The sequence below is a fragment of the Lolium perenne genome, chromosome 2, assembly GCF_019359855.2.
Source record: "Lolium perenne isolate Kyuss_39 chromosome 2, Kyuss_2.0, whole genome shotgun sequence".
NCBI lineage: Eukaryota > Viridiplantae > Streptophyta > Magnoliopsida > Poales > Poaceae > Lolium > Lolium perenne.
This window is the reverse complement of record NC_067245.2, coordinates 225,331,069-225,351,435: the sequence shown is the minus strand read 5'-3', so window position 1 is coordinate 225,351,435 and position 20,367 is coordinate 225,331,069.

Genomic DNA, 20,367 nt, shown 5'->3' with positions numbered 1-20,367 from the left:
GAAAATGCTCAAATTGAATGAAAGTTGCGTACATATCTGAGGATCATGCACGTAAATTGGCTTAATTTTCTGAGCTACCTACAGGGAGGTGGACCCAGATTCGTGACAGCAAGGAAATCTGGAACTGTGCAGTAATCCAAATCTAGTACTTACTTTTCTATCAACGGCTTAACTTGGCACAACAAAACACAAAACTAAGATAAGGAGAGGTTGCTACAGTAGTAAACAACTTCCAAGACACAAAATAAAAACAAAGTACTGTAGGTAAAAACGTGGGTTGTCTCCCATAAGCGCTTTTCTTTAACGCCTTTCAGCTAGGCGCAGAAAGTGTGTATCAAGTATTATCGAAGGGTGGTGTGTCGTTATTATGAGCTCCCCCATCCGCAGTGGTACTAAGGGCTTTGTCAATTTTAGGCCTATAATAATACTTCTTTGGTTTAGGCACTTTAGAGACATACATAAACTTTTGCTCCTTACCCACATAAGCTTTCTCCTTATATTTAAGAGAAGAAAATGTTGAACCCAAGGTTCCCATAGCCTTTTCAAGTTCATCAATCCTATTAATTTGATCATCATGGACAATACAAGTTCCTAGGACACTAATTCTTTCATCAATTCCTACTAAGGATTTATCAAGTTCATCAGTTTTATCAAGTAACACTTCCAATTTAGCTTCAATACTTGGAAAAATTTTCTCTATGGTTTCCAATTTTTTCATAACATCTTCAAGAGAGATTTCAGTTTTAACTTTATCAACAGGGGGTATTCCAAATAGACTCTCAATAATGCAGCTAGCTTCTAATGCAGGGGTACTTAAGAAGTTACCTCCTGCGAGACAATCAAGAACATGCCTATTCCAGCTAGAGATACCAACATAAAAATTCCTGAGTAAAATAGTGGTGGAGTGTTTCTTAGTGCACCTATTATGGGCATTAATAATTCTATACCAAGCATCTCTTAAACATTCTCCCCCTTGTTGCTTAAACGAACGAACTTCAACTTCAGGATTACTCATTTTAGCAGTAGTAAATAAAGCAAAATAGATAAAGTAAATGCAAGTAACTAATTTTTTTGTGTTTTTGATATAGCAAACAAGATAGCAAATAAAGTAAAACTAGCAACTAATTTTTTTTGTATTTTGATTTAGTGCAGCAAACAAAGTAGTAAATAAAACTAAGCAAGACAAAAACAAAGTAAAGAGATTGAGAAGTGGAGACTCCCCTTGCAGCGTGTCTTGATCTCCCCGGCAACGGCGCCAGAAAATAGCTTAATGTCTACGCTCCCCCTCCTTTTCCTGTAGACAGTGTTGGGCCTCCAAGAGCAGAGGTTTGTAGAACAGCAGCAAGTTTTCCCTTAAGTGGATCACCCAAGGTTTATCGAACTCAGGGAGGAAGAGGTCAAAGATATCCCTCTCATGCAACCCTGCAACCACAAAGCAAGAAGTCTCTTGTGTCCCCAACACACCTAATAGGTGCACTAGTTCGGCGAAGAGATAGTGAAATACAGGTGGTATGAATATATATGAGCAGTAGCAACGGTGCCAGAAAATAGCTTGCTGGCGTGTAGTTGATGGTGGTAGTATTGCAGCAGTAGTAACGCAAAGAAAAACAAGAAACAAGCAGCGATAGCAGTATTTAGGAACAAGGCCTAGGGATTAGACTTTCACTAGTGGACACTCTCAACATTGATCACATAACAGAATAGATAAATGCATACTCTACACTTTTGTTGGATGATGAACGCATTGCGTAGGATTACACGAACCCTCAATGCCGGAGTTAACAAGCTCCACAATTTGTTCATATTTAAGTAACCTTATAGTGTAAGATAGATCAATACAACTAAACCAAGTACTAACATAGCATGCACACTGTCACCTTCATGCATATGTAGGAGGAATAGATCACATCAATATTATCATAGCAATAGTTAACTTCGCAATCTACAAGAGATCATGATCATAGCATAAACCAAGTACTAACACGGATGCACACACTGTCACCATTACATCGTGCAGGACGAATAGAACTACTTTAATAACTTTGCTAGAGTAGCACATAGATAAATTGTGATACAAACTCATATGAATCTCAATCATGTAAAGCAGCTCATGAGATTATTGTATTGAGGTACATGGGAGAGAGATGAACCACATAGCTACAGCGGAGCCCTCAGCCTCGGGGGTGGATTACTCCCTCCTCATCATGGGGGCAGCGATGGCGGTGAAGATGGCGGTGAAGACGGCGGTGGAGATGGCTCCGGGGGCAATTCCCCGTCCCGGCAGGGTGCCGAAACAGAGTTCTGTCCCCCGAATTGGAGTTTCGCGATGGCGGCGGCGCCCCTGGAGTCTTTCTGGAGTTTCGTCAATTGGTGTCGAAGTTTTAGGTCACGACGGCTTAAATAGGCGAAGAGTCGGAGTCGGAGGGGCCACGGGCTGCCCAAACCATAGGGGGGCGCGGCCCCCCCTGGCCGCGCCGGGGTATGGTTTGGTGGCCCTGTCCCCCTTCTCTGGCGGTTCTCGTGTGTTCTGGATGCTTCCGGTGAAAATAGGAACTTGGGCGTTGATTTCGTCCGATTCCGAGAATATTTCGTTACTAGGATTTCTGAAACCAAAAACAGCAGAAAACAGGAACTGGCACTTCGGCATCTTGTTAATAGGTTAGTTCCAGAAAATGCACGAATATGACATAAAGTGTGCATAAAACATGTAGATAACATCAATAATGTGGCATGGAACATAAGAAATTATCGATACGTCGGAGACGTATCAGCTACTCCAACAACAGCTACCGAGGGTATGAAACATTGAGGAGACACATCAAGAGTACCTCACCTTCCTGAAAGATGAGTTCCTGGCAGATCAGGTCATCGATGAGCCAGTGCCATTAGCACAACTACCGCTGGAGGAAGTGCATGCTCTACAAGGAACACCACCGAAGGTATGTCAGAGTCGAGTCAAAGATTACATCATGGTGATCGTGAGGATCTTGTTCTTCTGAATGGTGTGTGATCGTATGTAACATGCTATGGCATGGTATTCTCACCCTATTTGAATTGTGGTAAGGATATGGAACTGTGATTTATGCAACAAAACAGCTGATTCAATTCGTGTTTTCCTGCGTGCAAGTTAGGCTGGAAACAGGCAACCAAACTATGGGGCCTCGCTTCCCTACCCAGTGCAAAAAAGGTCGGCCCAGGCGACCAAACAACAACCCGAACCTGCATCGTGTCCCGTCTAGAACGAGATGTGGATTTGTTCCCACTGCGCCAGTGATGCAAAAAATCTAGCCCAGGTAACCAAACGCGCCCTTGAGCTCTAACAACATCTCCACCGGTGCTCCCCAAATAGACGTCGGCAGGGGCGTCGGCACTTCCATATGGGGGGGAGGGGGGCGCCGGCACTGCATCCTCCATTTGGGGATGTTGTTCCCACACCGGCGCCCTCCATACGGCGGCCCCAAAAACTTCTCTTTTCTTTTTACAATATTTTGAAAGTACATATAAATCACATATATTATTCATACATTCACACAAATATAAAATAAATTATTCGTACAATCACACAAATAAAAATTAAATTAATCATAAAATAATCCAAATTAAATCATGCATTGTTGGCGGCTCCTCTCCTTGTCGACAAATGTGTAGCTAGATCCGTCTGAAGTTGAGCATGAACAGTTGCATCTCGAATGTCCTGATGCATGTGAAGGAAAGCACCAAATTCTTGGGGTACATGTTCTACCTCAACAAGAGGCCCTTGATAATCAAATGGTTGATCATCATGCACAGGTTTGTCGCGCTCGCTCTCAATGGTCATGTTGTACATGATCACACATGCATTCTGATGAGGACATCCCTACCTCACTACTACCTCCGTCATTGCCAGTTGAAGATGATCCTGCTGTGAAGCTCAAGTCTAATGAAGTCAGGATTGGACCTATTACAAGGGCTCGTGCGAAGCTACTTAAACAACATGTGAACTTGTTCCTAAACAATACTTTGATTGATGAGAACTTTATACTGCCTAAGTGTTATTACTTATGTATGATCAGGTATGAAGAGGGAGCAAGCATCGCACGAGGAGGAGAGGAGCAGCTGGACATGAAGATGGACGTGAAGCTGGACAAGGAGCTGGACATGAAGATATTCCATGGACACGCGAGGGAGGAGCGGGAGGCATGCGCGAGAGAGGAAGAAGAAGTCCAGGCCGGCCCAGCATCCGGTCAGACCGGCCGCCACGCCGGCGCACCCGGTCACCGGCCCGGTCCAACCGGACAATACGCCGGACCCACCCCGGCGCCAACCGGACGACCCGCTGATGGCAACCAGACGGGTTACTGCAGAGCACGTCCCGCGCCCGGTCAGCACCCGACGCCAGGCCCGGTTTGAACCGGCCTGCCCGGTCCCAGGCCCGGTCGACCGGCCCCTAGACCGGCTGAGTCTGGGTCTGTCTCGACCAGATCTATTCTGGGTCGGTTATTTTCGTACTTTTTCGACCTGAGGTCGTCCTGAACTCCTATATAAGTGCCCAGGACGTCCCCAAAGTAGCTTTAGACCACATTTAAGATAAACCCTAGTTCTTAGTTGTTTGCTATGCAAAACTATTGAATCCCTACACCATATTGCTTGATTTGGTGTAGATCTGAAAGTCTTGTGTGATCTGCTGTTCCATTGGGAATTGGGAGGTTGCAACTTACCGCTTCGTGGTCGGCGGCTACGTGCGCAAGTGTGTGGAGTTGCGAATATCTTGCAGGGTTGAGAGCTGTTGCATTGGCGACAGGGACCAATCGAGAGATCTCGTTGCGTCATACAAGTTATCATCCACTACATCGTCGTGTTCATCCGTTGTGTTCATCCCATGATCATCATCACCTCCGTTGCTTACTGAGAAGATCGGGCCACCCCTTATCATCTTGGTATCAGATTCTCGGGTTTCCTCGGTAAGCCATCCACAATCCACCCCATAGTTGAGTTGTGAGTGTTTCCTATACAGAAAAAGCCAAAAATATTAGGGTTAGGGTTTGTCATAGCTTTAGATTGCACTAATTTCGAGTTTTAGTTGCTTTTCGTAGTTGTTTTTGCGTATCTTTATCTTTCATCTAGTAGAATTGTTAGGGTTTGAGTCTCTATATTGTCTAGTTTATCATATCGTATCAGTTTGTTACTCCGAGTCCACATAGCGTACAGTGTGCTTGTTCCCAACTATAGACATAGCCTATCAATATAAGTGACTAGGAACTTCTCCAGAAGAGACTAGTTTTACCGCTCGACATGCTACTCATTAGGGTTTTGGTGCTTTGCATATTTTGTTGGCCGTGTTATCAAGGAGTAGTGTCAAAAAAAGAGAAAATAGAAAAGAAGCAAAAAGAGCTACATAGCGCGTGTTATACAAAAGAAAATCCAAAAAGAAAAGTGAAGAGCTAGTTGAATCAAGTGAATGCCTAAATTTTCTTTACTGCACCTGTAGTTGAGCAATCTTGTGCCTGTTTCGTTGAGCTTTGCTAGTGTCTCTCGAGTGCATTGCAACCTTTCCTCCATATAGTTGCATTGCAACATTTATCGCCTTGTGTGAGTATCTTTGGTTGTCTACGGTCAGCGCTAGAGCTTGTTATTGGTGCAAATAGGTAGCCTACCTACAGCCCCATGATACGTCTCCAACGTATCCATAATTTCTTATGTTCCATGCTAGTTTTATGACATTACCTACATGTTTTGTTCACACTTTATATCGTTTTGATGCATTTTCCGGAACTAACCTATTAACGAGATGCCGAAGTGCCAGTTCCTGTTTTCTGCTGTTTTTGGTTTCAGAAATCCTACAAAGGAAATATTCTCGGAATTGGACGAAATCAACGCCCAGTATCTTATTTTTCCCGGAAGCTTCCAGAGCACCGAAGAGGGGCCAGAGGGGAGTCAGGGGGGCCCCACCCCACAAGGCGGCGCGGCCAAGGGGGGGCGCGCCCCCCTATGGTGTGGCCCCACCAGGACTCCTCCAAGGCTGCCCTTCCGCCTATAAAGTCTTCCAGATGTGAAAACCCTAAAAAGAATAAGCCACGATATGAGAAAAGTTCCAGAGCCGCCGCCACCGTGAAGCCAAGTTCGGGGGACAGAAGTCTCTGTTCCGGCACGCCACCGGGATGGGGAATTGCCCCCGGAAGACATCTCCATCGACATCACCGCCATGTTCATCGCCGCTGCTATCTCCTATGATGAGGAGGGAGTAGTTCTCCATCGAGGCTATGGGCTCTACCGGTAGCTATGTGGTTAATCTCTCTCTCATGTACCTCAATACAATGATCTCATGAACAGCCTTGCACGATTGAGATCCATATGATGAGCTTTGTATCACTATTAATCTATGTGCTACTCTAGTGATGTTATTAAAGTAGTCTATTCCTCCTTCATGATGTAAAGGTCACAGTGTGTGCATCATGTAGTTCTTGGCGTAGGTTATGATTGTAATCTCTTGTAGATTATGGAGTTAACTATTACTATGATAGTATTGATGTGATCTATTCCCCCTTCCATAGCTTAAAGGTGACAGTGTGTAGGCTATGTTAGTACTCGGTCTAAATTGCAACGGTCTATTATGCTCTAGAGGTTACTTAAATATGAACACCGAATGTTGTGGCGCTTGTTAACTCCGGCTTGAGGGAGCTCTTGTAGCCCTACACAATGAATGGTGTTTGTCATACAACAAAAAAGTGTATGTAGCACAAAGGAAGAGAAGTTATTTATTTATGTGATCATTGTTGAGAGTGTCCACTAGTGAAAGTAGGATCCCTAGGCCTTGTTCCCGAATAGAAAAGTTACACCACAGAGAATTGCCTCCCACTCCAGCAAGCTATTTTCTGGCACCGTTTTCAACAAGTTCTGTTACATGTTTACTCTCTGCCATATTTATTTCAGATTGTTATTACCACTCATATTCATCCATATCACTTGCATTTCACTATCTCTTCGCCGAACTAGTGCACCTATACATCTGACAAGTGTATTAGGTGTGTTGGGGACACAAGAGACTTCTTGTATCATAATTGCAGGGTTGCTTGAGAGGAATATCTTTGACCTCTACCTCCCTGAGTTCGATAAACCTTGGGTGATTCACTTAAGGGAAAGTTGCTGCTGTTCTACAAACTTCTGCTCTTGGAGGCCCAACACTGTCTACAGGAATAGAAGCGTGCGTAGAAATCAAGCTATTTTCTGGCGCCGTTGCCGGGGAGGCAAGGTAAAAGGTATTCACATCCTCCGACTACTAAGCTATTTCCTAGCACTGTTGCCGGTGTGTGAGTGCTTGAAGGTATTTCCTTTAGATCCTGCAATTATATCTTTTTGTTTCTTGTTTTCACTTGTTAGGCTTAATGGAAAACAACAACAAAATGAGAGATCTTTATGAACTTTATCTTGAATTAGGACATGATGTGTTTGAAGAGAGAATTAAAAAACCCATGGAACTTTATATGCATGCTAATGGGAATGTTATTAGTATGAATGCTTTGAACACCATTGTTGCTAATGCTATGGAAAATTCTAAGCTTGGGGAAGCTGGTTTTGATGAGCATGATATTTTTAGTCCCCCAAGCATGGAGGAGAAAATTTACTTTGATGATACTTTAGCTCCTATATATGATGATTACAATGATGACTATCATATTTTCAGTCCACCTACTATTGAGGAGAAAATTAATTATGATTACAATATGCCTCCTATATATGATGATTATGGTGATGAGAATAATAATGATAGCTATCTTATTGAATTTGCTCTCACTACAATTAATAGTAATGACTATGCTTATGTGGAGAGTAATAATTTTATGCATGTAGCTCATGATAAGAATGTTTCATGTGATAGTTATATTGTTGAGTTTGTTCATGATGCTACTGAAAGCTATTATGAGAGAGGGAAACATGGTTATATGCATCTTAATAATATTAAGTTTCCCCTCTTTATGTTGAGAATCTTGAAGTTACTCGTGTTTTATCTTCTTATGCTTGTCACTTTGTTCTTCATGAATTTATTTGTGTACAAGATTCATTTTCATAGGAAGTGGGTTAGACTTAAAAGTTTTTCTTATTTGCTTTTGATGCTCTCTTTTACTTCAACTCTTATTTCTTGCGCGAGCATCATTAAAATTACTGAGCCCATCTTAATGGCTATAAAGAAAGCACTTCTTGGGAGATAACCCATGTTTTTATTTTGCTACTGTTTTGTTGTGCCTTGGAAGTTGTTACTACTGTATCAACCTCTCCTTATCTTTATTCTATTGCATTGTTGTGCCAAGTAAAGTCTTTGATAGTAGGGTTGATACTAGATTTGGATTACTGCGCAGAAACAGATTTCTTACTGTCACGAAATTGAGCAGCCCCGTCTGTAGGTAACTCAGAAAAATCTGCCAATTTACGTACGTGATCCTCAGATATGTAAGCAACTTTCATTAAATTTGAGCTTTTTCATCTGAGCAAGTTAAGTGCCCCAGAAAAATTCGTCTTTACGGACTGTTCTGTTTTGACAGATTCTGCCTTTTATTTCGCATTGCCTATTTTGCTATGTTTGATGGATTTCTTTATTCCATTAACTTTCAGTAGCTTTGTGCAATGTTCAGAAGTGTTAAGAATGATTATGTCACCTCTGAACATGTGAATTTTTGATTATGCACTAACCCTCTAATGAGTTTGTTTCGAGTTTGGTGTGGAGGAAGTTTTCAAGGGTCAAGAGAGGAGGATGATATACTATGATCAAGAAGAGTGAAGAGTCTAAGCTTGGGGATGCCCCCGTGGTTCATCCCTGCATATTTCAAGAAGACTCAAGCATTTAAGCTTGGGGATGCCCAAGGCATCCCCTTCTTCATCAACAACTTATCAGGTCACCTCTAGTGAAACTATATTTTTATTCCGTCACATCTTATGTACTTTACTTGGAGCGTCTGTGTGCTTTTATTTTCGTTTTGTTATTTTCATTCTCTGAATAAATTCATGCTTGTGTGGGAGAGAGATACACTCCGCTCTTTCATGTGAACACTAGTGTTCTTCGCTTTTACTTTTAATGTTCATGGCGGAGTTGAAACTGTTTCGTTCATTGTTATATGGTTGGAAACAGAAAATACTTCATGTGGTAAATGGTATATGGTCTTGAATAATTTGATACTTGGCAATTGTTGTGCTCAAATAGATCATGTTTAAGCTCTTGCATCATGTACTTTGCACCTATTAATGAAGAACTACCGTAGAGCTTGGTGAAATTTGGTTTGCATGATTGGTCTTTCTAGAGTCTAGATATTTTCTGGTGAAGTATTTGAACAACAAGGAAGACAGTGTAGAGTCTTATAATGCTTGCAATATGTTCTTATGTAAGTTTTGCTGTACCGGTTCATACTTGTGTTTGCTTCAAACAACCTTGCTAGCCCAAAGCCTTGTACTGAGAGGGAATTCTTCTCGTGCATCCAAATCCTTGATCCAAAAACTATGCCATTTGTGTCCACCATACCTACCTACTACATGGTATTTTTCTGCCATTCCAAAGTACATTACTTGAGTGCTACCTTTAAAATTCTATTCTTTGTCTTTGCAATATATAGCTCATGGGAAAATAGCCTTAAAAACTATTATGGTATCGAATATGTTGCTATGTATCTTATTTCTTATAAGTTGCTTGTTGAGCGGTAACCATGTTTCTGGGGACGCCATCAACCTGTTACACCTTTGTTGAATATCATGTGAGTTGCTATGCATGTTCGTCTTGTCTGAAGTAAGGGAGATTTCTCATGATTAAATGGTTTGAGTATGCATATTGTTAGAGAAGAACATTGGGCCGCCAACCAAAGCCATGTATCATTGTGGAAGTTTCAGCTTGGACACAAAACCTCAATCTCTTATAAGAATATTATCTGTTGTTGAATGCTTATGCATTAAAGAGGAGTCCATTATCTGTTGTCTATGTTGTCCCGGTATGGATGTCTAAGTTGAGAATAATCAAAAGCGAGAAATCCAATGCGAACTTTCTCCTTAGACCTTTGTACAGGCGGCATAGAAGTACCCCTTTGTGACACTTGGTTGAAACATATGTTATGCAATGATAATCCGTGTTAATCCAAGCTAATTAGGACAAGGTGCGAGCACTATTGGTATTCTATGCATGAGGCTTGCAACTTATAGGATGTCTTATGCATAACACATATGAATTATTACTACCGTTGACAAAATTGTTTCCATGTTTTCAAAATAAAAGCTCTAGCACAAAAATAGTAATCCATGCTTCCCTCTGCGAAGGGCCATTCTTTTACTTTATGCTGAGTTAGTTTACCTACTTCTTTCTATCTTAGAAGCAAACACTTGTGTCAACTGTATGCATTGATTCTTACATGTTTACTTATTGCACTTGTTATATTACTTTATGTTGACAACTATCCATGAGATATACATGTTACAAGTTGAAAGCAATTGCTGAAACTTAATCATCCTTTGTGTTGCTTCAATGCCTTTTACTTTGAATCTATTGCTTTATGAGTTAACTCTTATGCAAGACTTATTGATGTTTGTCTTGAAAGTACTATTCATGAAAAGTCTTTGCTATATGATTCAATTGTTTAGTCATCATCTTTACCATTGCTTTGAATCACTTCATTCATCTCATATGCTTTACAATAGTATTGATCAAGATCATGTTGGTAGCATGTCACTTAAGAAATTATCCTTGTTATCGTTTACCTACTCGAGGGCGAGTAGGAACTAAGCTTGGGGATGCTTGATACGTCTCCAACGTATCCATAATTTCTTATGTTCCATGCTAGTTTTATGACATTACCAACATGTTTTGTTCACACTTTATATTTTTTTGATGCATTTTCCGGAACTAACCTATTGACGAGATGCCGAAGTGCCAGTTCCTGTTTTCTGCTGTTTTTGGTTTCAGAAATCGTACAAAGGAAATATTCTCGGAATTGGACGAAATCAACGCCCAGTATCTTATTTTTCCCAGAAGCTTCCAGAGCACCGAAGAGGGGCCAGAGGGGAGTCAGGGGGCCCCACCCCACAAGGCGGCGCGGCCAAGGGGGGGCGCGCCCCCCTATGGTGTGGCCACACCAGGACTCCTCCGAGGCTGCCCTTCCGCCTATAAAGTCTCCCAGATGTTAAAACCCTAAAAAGAATAAGCCACGATACGAGAAAAGTTCCAGAGCCGCCGCCATCGCGAAGCCAAGTTCGGGGGACAGAAGTCTCTGTTCCGGCACGCCGCCGGGACAGGGAATTGCCCCCGGAAGACATCTCCATCGACATCACCGTCATCTTCATCGCCGCTGCTGTCTCCTATGATGAGGAGGGAGTAGTTCTCCATCGAGGCTAAGGGCTCTACCGGTAGCTATGTGGTTAATCTCTCTCTCATGTACCTCAATACAATGATCTCATGAACTGCCTTGCACGATTGAGATCCATATGATGAGCTTTGTATCACTATTAATCTATGTGCTACTCTAGTGATGTTATTAAAGTAGTCTATTCCTCCTTCATGATGTAAAGGTCACAGTGTGTGCATCATTTAGTTCTTGGCATAGGTTATGATTGTAATCTCTTGTAGATTATGGAGTTAACTATTACTATGATAGTATTGATGTGATCTATTCCCCCTTTCATAGCTTAAAGGTGACAGTGTGTAGGCTATGTTAGTACTCGGTCTAAATTGCAACGGTCTATTATGCTCTAGAGGTTACTTAAATATGAACACCGAATGTTGTGGCGCTTGTTAACTCCGGCTTGAGGGAGATCTTGTAGCCCTACACAATGAATGGTGTTTGTCATCCAACAAAAGAGTGTATGTAGCACAAAGGAAGAGAAGTTATTTCTTTATGTGATCATTGTTGAGAGTGTCCACTAGTGAAAGTAGGATCCCTAGGCCTTGTTCCTGAATAGAGAAGTTACACCACAGAGAATTGCCTCCCACTCCAGCAAGCTATTTTCTAGCACCGTTTTCAACAAGTTCTGTTACATGTTTACTTGTTGCCATATTTATTTCAGATTGTTATTACCACTCGTATTCATCCATATCACTTGCATTTCACTATCTCTTCGCCGAACTAGTGCACCTATACATCTGACAAGTGTATTAGGTGTGTTGGGGACACAAGAGACTTCTTGTATCGTAATTGCAGGGTTGCTTGAGAGGAATATCTTTGACCTCTACCTCCCTGAGTTCGATAAACCTTGCGTGATTCACTTAAGGGAAACTTGCTGCTGTTCTACAAACCTCTGCTCTTGGAGGCCCAACACTGTCTACAGGAATAGAAGCGTGCGTAGACATCACCCCACATATATCCTGCTTTGTCGTGTGATTGTTCTTATACCCGTGATATTCGCTTCGCTACATCCGTGCACTAGTTGTTACTACAAGTGGTAAGCAACACTAATTTACTTTGGAACGGTAAGATCTCCTTTTCTTATCATTTTTTTAGTGAGTTGTGAGAGTACCACCATATTTTTTTTTTGATTTAGTGCACTAACCTACTAATCATGTCTGCTAGTGATCAAAAACTTGTTAACCAGGAAAATAAGGATTCGGCTGATATCATCACATTGAGGGAGTATGAAGCTCTTCGTAATGAGATGCGACGTGAATTCCGCACTCAGGATGATGAGCTTAGGGGAACGGTCCAAGGGATCTCCCAGAAGCTGGATGCTACTAGTGAGACTGTCAATACTATGAAAGATCAAATGACAGATATCCAGCGCACTCTTCAAGTCTTGCAAATGTCTGTTGAGAATCTTACAAACCAACAACAACAAGAGGATGAAGAACCTGATCTTCAGGATGAAGCAACTGGTGGTGGTCGTGGTATTGGACGTGGTAACCGTCCTCGTGGTTGGGCTGAGCTTGGACACCATGGTCGTGGACTTGATGAGGACGATGGATTGGGTAAGCCTAAGTTCTCCATACCCAAGTTTGAAGGAGGGGCTGATGTTGAAGAATACCTCACTTGGGAGCTCAAGATTGAGAAGTTATGGCGCTTACATCTGAATTACACTGAAGATAGGAAGATCAAGCTTGCTTCTTCCGAATTTGATGGTTATGAATTGCGTTGGTGGGATGCACTTGTTCGTAATCGACAGGAGGATGGTGAGCTACCTATTATCACATGGCGTGCTATGAAGGAGGCGATGAATTCTCGTTTTGTGCCCACTAATTATTTGAATACAATATATGATAAGTTGACCCTATTGAGGCAAGGTGTGAAGACTGTTGATGAATACTACATGGAGATGGAGATGCTTATGCAACGTGGCCGTGTCCGTGAGTCCCTAGAGATGACAATGCAGCGTTTCCTCAATGGATTGAAGTATGATATCAAAGGCATTGTTCATCATTACAGCTACACCAATATGAACCAATTGTTACATCATGCAAGAGAAGCTGAATCACAGTTGGCTGAAGAAGCAAAGGTTAAGGGCCGTGCTACGGGAGCTGGGCGTTTCACGCCTCGTGCGCCCCTGATACGTCCAAAACGTATCTACTTTCCCGAACACTTTTGTTATTGTTTTGCCTCTAATTTGTGTATTTTGGATGCAACTAACACGGACTAACGCTGTTTTCAGCAGAACTGTTCTGGTGTCTCGTTTTTGTGCAGAAATCTAACTTTCAGGGAAATCCTCGGAATTTATGCGAAAGGTCCTATTTTCCCAGAATACTGACGGAGCCAGAAGGGCAAGCCAGGTGGGGGCACGAGGGCCCCACACACTAGGCCGGCGCGGCCCAGGAGGGGCCCGCGCGGCCCTAGTGTGTGGCGGTCTCGGCTGGCCCCCGACGCCCTCTTTCGGACTACTTATTGCCTTCGACCTAAAAACGCACGGGGAGAAGTCGAAGTCGCCAGAAACCCTCCAGAACGCCGCCACATCGCAAAACTCCGTCTCGGGAGCCAGAAGTCTCCGTTCTGGCACTCCGCCGGGACGGGGAATTGGAGGAGATCATCGCCATCATCACCACCGACGCCTCTCCATCGACCAGCCATGTTTTCCCCATCCATGTGTGGGTAATTCCCCTGCTGTAGGATGAAGGGGATGGTAGGGATTGGATGAGATTGGTCATGTAATAGTATAAGATTGTTAGGGCATAGTGCCTAGTGTCCGTAATTGGTACTTCGATGATATTGTTGCAACTTGTTATGCTTAATGCTTGTCACTAGGGCCCGAGTGCCATGATCTCAGATCTGAACATGTTATTACTTCATCATGATATTCATTGTTTATGGTCTTACCTGCAAGTTGTATACACATGTCGCTGTCCGGAACCAATGGCCCCGAAGTGACAGAAATCGGGACAACCGGAGGGGATGGTAGTGATGTGAGGATCACATGTGTTCACGGAGTGTTAATGCTTTACTCCGGTACTCTATTAAAAGGAGTACCTTAATATCCAGTAGATTCCCTTGAGGCCCGGCTGCCACCGGCTGGTAGGACAAAAGATGTTGTGCAAGTTTCTCATTGCGAGCACGTACGACTATAATTGGAACACATGCCTATTGATTGCTTTGTACTTAGACACCGTTTTATTATTATCTGCAAATGCCCTGCTTGATTGTTACATGAGTTTCTCTCATCCATGCAATGCCCGTTATCCGTCCCCGTGCCTATAGTATTTTAATCCTGCTGTTTACTATAATCACTACTGCTGTCTCTGTTACTCTGTCGTTATTTCACTATCCGCATCGCTATAAAATCACATTATCGATAAACTCTTGCGAGCAAGTCTGTTTCTGTGTGCAGCTGAATTGACAACTCCGTTGTTAAGGCTTTCAAGTATTCTTTGTCTCCCCTTGTGTCGAATCAATAAATTGGGTTTTACTACCCACGAAGACCGCTGCGATCCCCTATACTTGTGGGTTATCAAGACTGTTTTCTCGGCGCCGCTGTCGGGGAGCATAGCTTTATTTGGAAGTTCACTTGGATTGATATTGTTCGCTGCAAATTCTCCATCATGGGTAAACCTCGCGATCCTAAAGTCGCCATATTACCATCCACTACAAGAAAAGGTACAACTCTGAGTACCTCTGCTGCTCTTGATTCACCATCTGTGATTGATAAACTTGTTTCACCGCCACATGCTTCACATGCTGGTACTTCTGCTGAATCTAAAAATTCTTATAATATTAATGATGCTTCTGCTGTGCTTGATGATAGTGGTTCATTGGTATCTTTTCTAGATGCTACAATTGCTAGGTCTAGACAAATTGAAAATACTGAAACTCCTAATGCTACTACACCTGTTAATTCACCTGAACTTGATTATTCTAGTGATAATCCTGATGAAGATTATGTGGAGCTTAATGATGATTTTATTAATAGATGCAATGCTACTGCTGATGCAAGTAAAATTAAAAAGTTTCTCACACAATATACTGTTAGACATAAGTTATCTCCTGATCCTAAATTTGCCACATCTCCTATATGCATTAAGGATAAAGATTATGATTTTTCTCTTGATCTATCTCATATAGCTATTGTAGAGAAAGCACCCTTTTGTGGTACTGAAAAATAAAGTGCTGTAGAACACATGATTGAACTTTCTTCTATGAGTAGCTTGTTTTCTGATGATGTCAAGATGCGTACTTATTTTGTCGCTAAATTTTTTCCTTTCTCATTAAAGGATGATGCTAAAACTTGGTATAATAATTTGCCTCCTGGTTCTATTAGAAGTCCAACTGATTTGCGTGATGTTTTCTTTCGAAAATACTTTCCTGCTAGTGCTCAACATGTTGCTTTACAGAAAATTTATAGATTTGACCAGGGATATGAAGAGAAATTGCCTGAGGCTTGGGCAAGATTTTGTTCTCTTATCAGAGCTCGACCTGGACATGATTTAGAAAAGAATGATCTACTTGATATATTTTATAGTGGACTAACCATTGAGTCTAGGGCATATTTGGATAGTTGTGCTGGTTGTGTTTTCAGGAAAAGAACTCCAGATGAAGCTGAAGAATTATTGGCTAAAATAGGCCGGAATCATGATGATTGGACTATGCCTGAACCAATTCCAACGCCAATATTGAAGAAGAGGGGTTTAATTAAATTGAATGATGAAGATATGAGGGAAGCCAAGAAGTCTCTCAAGGAGAAAGGTATTAAATCTGAAGATGTGAAGTATCTACCTCCCATAGAAGATATATGTGAGATAATTCCCCCTTCATCCATGATTGAGGTAAACTCCCTTCAGCGCTTTACTAGGGAAGATATTCCGTATTCAAAACTGAAGGAGATATGCCCTAGAGGCAATAATAAAGTAGTTATTATTTATATCTTTATGTTTATGATAAATGTTTATATATCATGCTAGAATTGTATTAACCGAAACATTAGTACATGTGTGATATGTAGACAAACAAGAAGTCCCTAGTATGCCTCTTAAACTAGCTTGTTGATTAATGGATGATTAGTTTCATAATCATGAACATTGGATGTTATTAATAACAAGGTTATGTCATTGTGTGAATGATATAATGGACACACCCAATTAAGCGTAGCATAAGATCTCGTCATTAAGTTATTTGCTATAAGCTTTCGATACATAGTTACCTAGTCCTTATGACCATGAGATCATGTAAATCACTTATACCGGAAAGGTACTTTGATTACACCAAACACCACTGCGTAAATGGGTGGCTATAAAGGTGGGATTAAGTATCCGGAAAGTATGAGTTGAGGCATATGGATCAACAGTGGGATTTGTCCATCCCGATGACGGATAGATATACTCTGGGCCCTCTCGGTGGAATGTCGTCTAATGTCTTGCAAGCATATGAAAGAGTTCATAAGAGACCACATACCACGGTACGAGTAAAGAGTACTTGTCAGGAGACGAGGTTGAACAAGGTATAGAGTGATACCGAAGATCAAACCTCGGACAAGTAAAATATCGTGAGACAAAGGGAATTGGTAATATATGTGTATGGTTCATTCGATCACTAAAGTCATCGTTGAATATGTGGGAGCCATTATGGATCTCCAGATCCCGCTATTGGTTATTGGTCGGAGTGAGTACTCAACCATGTCCGCATAGTTCTCGAACCGTAGGGTGACACACTTAAAGTTGGATGTTGAAATGGTAGTTCTTGAATTATGGAATGGAGTTCGAATATTTGTTCGGAGTCCCGGATGAGATCCCGGACATCACGAGGAGTTCCGGAATGGTCCGGAGAATAAGATTCATATATAGGATGTCATTTTATGTAAAATAAAATGTCGCGGAAGGTTCTATGGAAGGTTCTAGAAGGTTCTAGAAAAGTCCGGAAGAAACCACCAAGGAAGGTGGAGTCCACAAGGGACTCCACCTCCATGGCCGGCCAGCCCTAGTGGGGGTGGAGTCCCAAGTGGACTCCACCATAGGGGGCCGGCCACCCCCCACATGGGAGGTGGGAATCCCACCTTTGGGTGGGAGTCCTAGTTGGGCTAGGTTTACCCCCTCCTATGGAAGGTTTTGGTTTCGGGTCTTATTCGAAGACTTGGACACCAACACTTGGGATCCACCTATATAATGAGGGGCCAAGGGAGGGGGCCGGCCAACCCCAAGACCATAAGCTGGCCGCCCCCCATAGAGTGGCCGGCCACCCCTCCCAAACCCTAGCCAAGCTCCTCTCCTCCATATTGCCCGCATAGCTTAGCGAAGCTCCGCCGGACTTCTACACCGCCACCGACACCACGCCGTCGTGCTGTCGGATTCAAGAGGAGCTACTACTTCCGCTGCCCGCTGGAACGGGGAGGTGGACGTCGTCTTCATCAACAACCGAACGTGTGACCGAGTACGGAGGTGCTGCCCGTTCGTGGCGCCGGAACCGATCGTGATCAAGATCTTCTACGCGCTTTTGCAAGCGGCAAGTGATCGTCTACCGCAGCAACAAGAGCCTCATCTTGTAGGCTTTGGAATCTCTTCAAGGGTGAGACTCGATACCCCCTCGTTGCTACCGTCTTCTAGATTGCATCTTGGCTTGGATTGCGTGTTCGCGGTAGGAAAATTTTTGTTTTCTATGCAACGTCATCCTACAGTGGTATCAGAGCCGTATCTATGCATAGATGGTTGCACGAGTAGAACACAATGGTTTGTGGGCGTTGATGCTCTTGTTATCTTTAGTTTGAGTACTTTGCATCTTTGTGGCATAGTGGGATGAAGCGGCTCGGACTAACTTTACATGACCGCGTTCATGAGACTTGTTCCTCGTTTGACATGCAACTTGTATTGCATAAGAGGCTTTGCGGGTGTCTGTCTCTCCTACTATAGTGAAGATTCAATTTACTCTTCTATTGAAAACATTAGTATCAACGTTGTGGTTCATGTTCGTAGGTAGATTAGATCTCTCTCGAAAACCCTAAACCACGTAAAATATGCAAACCAAATTAGAGACGTCTAACTTGTTTTTGCAGGGTTTGGTGATGTGATATGGCCATGATATGATGATGAATATGTATGAGATGATCATTATTGTATTGTGGCAACCGGCAGGAGCCTTATGGTTGTCTTTAATTTTCATGTTGAGTAGTATTTCAAAGTAGTTGTTATAGTTGCTACATGAGGTGAACAACCATGAAGACGGCGCCATGAACCTTGACGCTACACCGACGATGATGGAGATCATGCCCGAAGATGATGGAGATCATATCCGTGCTTTGGAGATGAAGATCAAAGGCGCAAAGACAAAAAGGGCCATATCATATCACATATGAACTGCATGTGATGTTAATCCTTTTATGCATCTTATTTTGCTTAGATCGCGACGGTAGCATTATAAGATGATCCCTCACATTAATATCAAGATAATAAAGTGTTCTTCCCTCGTATGCACCGTTGCATTGTTCGACGTTTTGAAGCATCTCGTGATGATCGGGTGTGATAAACTTGACATACAACGGGTGTAAGCCATGTTGCACACGCGGAATACTTGGGTTTGCTTGACGAGCCTAGCATGTACAGACATGGCCTCGGGACAACGGAAACCGAAAGGTTGAACACGAGTCATATGGATGATATGATCAACATGTTGATGTTCACCATTGAAGCTACATCATCTCACGTGATGATCGGTTTTGGTGTAGTGGATTTGGATCGTGTACCACTTAACAACTATGAGGGATGTTGTATTAAGTGGGAGTTCATTAATAATTAGATTAAAACATGAACTAATTATCATAAACATAGTCTGAGTAGTATTTTGAATTAATTTTGTAGTATTGGCATCCGTTTACTACTATGCGCTAGTCTTGTTATTGAGATAGAAATACTGTTAAAATCTGACAAGAAACTTTACGGATTGGTACCGTATTGTTAAAGAATCAAGAATTGATTAAGTCCTATTGCAAACTTTTAGTAAACCTCACATTGTTGATTCAAAGAGCTATGGTTTCAATTAGTACCTAAAGTTATCTTGTCTCCATGAAACTTGAAAGTTCAAATATGTTTGAAAAATAAGGAGCTGAAAATTTAGTTTTCAGAAATAATCAAGGTATGAGATATATGTGATATCTAAGACCTTATTGCAAGATGATAGAATATAATTTGGTGAGACTACATAAACTCATAAGTTTTATGGGAATGTATGAAGGTTGAAGACGCAAGACGTCACAATCCTCCAGCCTATTGGGGCACTAATGATATTCGCATATCCATGAAGTTATCATCCTTAGTATGCACCATTGCTAAGACTCGTCGTTTCAAGCATCACGTGATGATCGGGTGTTATAGATTCTACGTGTGCTTACAATGGGTGCAAGCCTGATTTGCACATGCGAATACTAAGGTTAAACTTTATGAGCCTAGCATGTACAGACATGGTCTCAAAAAGTTGTCATGAATTGATGGATAAAATTATGAGTGAAATTGTTCATCATAGTTACTAATATGTGAAATCTAGAACACTTGTCATATGATGATCAACTTCAAAGTAAGAACCTCAAGGTTATTGGTATTTGACCAACAAACCTAGAAGTTATTGATGTTGAAATGTTTTTCTGAATAATGAGGAAAGCTAAAAGAGAAACTGCAAAAGATATTTTGGCAACAGAAAAGAAAAAAACTAGAAAGTCTAGCTCGTGTGTATATAAATGATATACATGTTATGGTTGTATTCCTAGTTAAGTCACACAATGAAATTCTTGGGTATTAATACCATATTGGTTGGTATGAAGTGTCATACAAAACAACGCAATTCAAGAATACAATGGCCTAAGTGACTGACAAGGAATATGATAAGAATGTTCGCCTGGAACAAAAATAAAGTGTTATTATGTTCGTCGTTGGCATTCTATCTAGCCCTTAGAATTTATAATAAAGAGCTTAATAAATTGTTATTTTGCTCTGGTCAAATGAAAACAATGAGTTGTTCAAATTATGACATTACT